We start from the raw sequence: 4,299 nt of genomic DNA, 5'->3' as shown, positions 1-4,299 counted from the left end.
CAAAGCTGCCGTGGAAATGGCGGCGCAGCAAAATCCTAAGCCACCGCCCGAAATGGCACTGAGGGAGGAAAAGGGAAAGTACTCGGGAGGCCCAGAGAAGGAGGAGGAAGAGGCCGGCGCCACAAAAGAGCGGGCGGGAATGCAGCCAACGGCCCCGCCCCCTTATTACAGGGAGGAACCACTGAGCGGGAACCTATACCCAACCCTCCCGCCGGGCACGCCGACGTCCCCAGCGGCCGCTCACCCCATACCATTGGTCAAACAAATAACCAACCCGCAAGGCGTAACCTGCACCACCACCACCTACCGCACCCGCAATCGAGCTGAGTTACAAGAGTTGTGCAGGGAATTGAAAATAAAGCCCGCCGAAATGCTAGTTATCTGGGTGGGCCACCTCGTAGTGGAATTCGGGTCTGAGTTATTAGACCTAGAGGAAGCCTGTTTCCTAACCCGTCAGGCCTCATGGAGTGGGGGACACGTTACCGACCTAGCACTGGTAATGGGCAACGTCCACTGGAACATCCCGCTCCCGACCCTCGTTGCAGGGCAAATCGATCGCAAATCTCACGCGTAGCATGAAAGACAGTCGGGGAAAACCACTGCAGAGCAACTCCTGTTAGCCATAATAGGGGTTTCAAACTGTTCCTGGAACCCAAGAGTACATCAGTTGGGGCTAACACAAGCCCAACGCAATGGGGGGTGGGCCCACCGCCACCTACGAAATCCCGGAGCAGTTCCAGCCACCCTCAAAGCCATAGAAGCCTGCATAAAGGTTTACGGGGGAGAGAGCGCTATCACCCTTCGGCTCCTCCTCAACCCACTAGCCACTCAACCGGCCGGGAACATCCTAAGCCAACTCCCGCGGCTATAAGCCCTCATGAAGTCAGCAACTACGGACCCAACTGATGCACCGAACCGCCTCACGGCATACCCGGTCAAGTACCAAAGGCCAAGGCACCATCAACCCTACCCTCAACAGGAGTCAAAACTACCACCTCAGAGGACGCTGGAAGAGAGAGCCATGTTCGGATTTCTCCTGAACCACTCCAAGCTTACCTCGCCGCTCACACCTCCACACAAACACAGTGTTGTAAAACAAATTTACTGCTCTTAACTTTTCCCTTACAGGTCCAGAGCCCAAGACGCACGACAGTCGTGAATCCGGGTCGAAGGAAAGAGCGCCACCGCGAACACTGAGGCACCGACACATGACATCATCATGACACCTACCGGCACCGTCGTAATTAGACTTTTCTTAACTAACCTAATCTCATTCAATGTAGGAAATCCTACACCCCCCAATACTGTTTTAACCTTGTTGTCATTTTGGGCCGACACCATAGACAACTGCACAGAAAAAGACGGTCTTACCGCCTGTCTACGCCTTCCTCTTTCTGTTAACGACCCTGTCTTTACCCCCTACCTGACACCCTTAAATGTTACCGACTGGTTCGAAACCAGGTCCAAAGAGCAATGCACCTCTATTAATGTAACCACATCCTTGCAAGGGGAAAGTCCGACAACCCACAAATACAATTGGCCAGCAAATTTCAACTTCTCCCACTTTAATATAACCAATATAACCAATACTGACCAGTGGCCTTGCAAGGAAAATCAGGCCAGGTATGCATGCTCTGCTATCCCATGGGGAATCGACCCCCAGGGCATAGATTGGTCCAGGCCAGATAACTCTTTAACCTGGAACCCACGGACCGTAAACCCCCCGCGGCACCTCGCACTCCCACCCTGCGCCAATTGTAAGAACACTTCTAGCGCCTCTACCATCACCCTTTCCCCCCTTATCAAACCCACACCCTTAACCACTTGGAACGCATCCCTAGCTGTCAACGTATCCAACAATCAGTCCTGGTATTCATTTTATTACCCCATTTTACGAGCAGCTGTAATAAGTTATGCCTGCCACGGTGCGGAAATTGGAGTACACCAGTCTGGCCCACCCGAGCAGGCCCGACAAGCCTTCCAATTTTCAGGCAATTGCGCATGATTAACCACCCTGGCTCCCTTAGGAATGTTGTGGGCTTGTACAGATGGACATTTATATACAACCCTCCCAGCCACACTTTCTGGAATACAATGTTTTTTAACCACCATGTCGCTTTTCCCCCCCTTGTTTGCCAGTACTTCCAAACCCCCTAGCCCAATGCTACTCCGTCGTCATAAACGAGAAGCGGTCTGGAGTACCCTCACTTAGAAGCAGCAAGTCAACGAAAAGTTTAAATGGGCAATGGAAGGCTACTTTGCCTGGAGAATTAAAATAGCCAAAGCCCGAGTAGCCATCGCACAACTCGCAGAGCAAGTCGAAGTACTTGCCAATCATACCGCCGATAGCCTGTATTTACTCAACCAGCAATTACAAGCAACGTCTCGTATGACATTGCAAAACCACCTTGCCCTAGATGCAATGCTTCTCCAACAAGGAGGCCTATGCCAATATCTTAATCTGTCCTGCAACCTCTGTTGCATAAGTATTCCAAATGTCTCACTACCCCTAAATGACCAAATTGACGCAATTCGGAAAGTTGCCACCGATACAAATAAAGTCTCTGGTATCAGGCAAGGGTGGTTATCCGACCTCTTTAGCTAATTTAGCTGGGATGCAGCTTCATGGCTTCTAAACCTCTTAACACCCCTTATTACTTTGTTAATCCCACTTTTTAGTATTTGCGTTTGCGTTTGTGTTGGTTGTTGTTTTATGCAATTTATTAAGAACAAACTTATTTCGCTATCTGCTTTTGTATACACCCGCTTGCCATATGAACCCCCCAAACAAGACGACGACCTAAACGGCCTGCAAGCCCTGTAGTCCCAAACTGTGCCATCAGCAAGGGGGCATGTCAAAGCCTATTAATTAAATGCCTATGGCACAGTAGGGAATCCCAGCCCGCCAAAAAAGCCCGCCAAGTCCAACGGCTGCATTGTTTAAGTTTCAACAAGTCCTTGTAATTGGCTGACCATGCGTGCCACCCATTGGCCGATTACAAATGATTCCCACTTGGCAACTAGCAATTGGCTCGCTAACTATATAAAAATGAAAGCAGTTTCTGCCCTCGTTGGAGAACTCCGCACGCATCCTGGAGTAAAACTTGGCGGACTGATCACCCACCAACGACTCCCCATCACCGCCCTCCCTGACGTACCCCCTCCCCTGCATGCTCGATAAGCCATTTACGGAACGTCTCATCTCGTTTCAAAGAGCTCTCACTACGTTTGTAACTGCAATCAAAGTCAGCTTCTTCCTGCGCTGCATGCATCGACGGCGTAAGTAAACAATCTATTTTACCAATACGCATCTGTGCCTAATTCCACTCCACTCACCGAAGTACCCACCTGATGTTCCGGGCTCCCAGCCATAGCCCGGCAAGCCGGTCGAACACCACACTCGCCGAAGTACCCACCTGACATTCTGGGCTCCCGGCCATAGCCCAGCAAGCTGGTCGGACACCACATGGCGTAACGAACAGGATCTGGGGAAGACGCGATGGAGTCGGAACTAGTTAAGAACTGCCCATGGCACAGTGGGGAGCGCCTAACGTCCGACTCGGATGACCTATGGGCGCACATTGCCTATCAACAGGCAGGTGGGAGGAGTACCCACCTGACATTCTGGGCTCCCGGCCATAGCCCAGCAAGCTGGTCGGACACCACATGGCGTAACGAACAGGATCTGGGGAAGACGCGATGGAGTCGGAACTAGTTAAGAACTGCCCATGGCACAGTGGGGAGCGCCTAACGTCCGACTCGGATGACCTATGGGCGCACATTGCCTATCAACAGGCAGGTGGGAGGAGTTCAAATGTGGTCACCGGTTACCTCTCCCTCAAAGGAGAAGAGGGAGTCGGAAAAGAGTGGGCCGCCCAACTGGGCCCGAGCTCTTTCGGGTGTGTTATAAGCGGAAAAGGGGTCGTGTACAGACCACGGGACGAAGTAGAAATACTGTCCTTGGCGCAGGTAAAGGCAATGGGCACGGCGAACCCGACCCCCGCCCAAGAGTATGCCCACTGCGTTCGACACGTACGAGAGGGCAGGGAAGGGACACCCCCCGACAAGTTTAACTGTCCGACCCTGGCACCCCAGTCGCGCAGTCATGAACTGCTCACCCAGCTCCGTGAAAATTTAGAAGCGGAGGGCCGCACCGCGACTAAGTGGACAGGCCCCAAATGGGACAAAGGGAGAATGATTAATGTACTGTTCCGCACAGTTTCGCTCCTGTTGCGCAAGAATGTGAACTTAGAAACCCAGCTAGCCACGGTCAGCAAAGCTGCCGTGGAAATGGCGGCG

The sequence above is a fragment of the Alligator sinensis genome, unplaced genomic scaffold, assembly GCF_000455745.1.
Source record: "Alligator sinensis unplaced genomic scaffold, ASM45574v1 scaffold678_1, whole genome shotgun sequence".
NCBI classification, from domain to species: Eukaryota; Metazoa; Chordata; order Crocodylia; family Alligatoridae; genus Alligator; species Alligator sinensis.
This window is presented reverse-complemented; position numbering follows the sequence as displayed.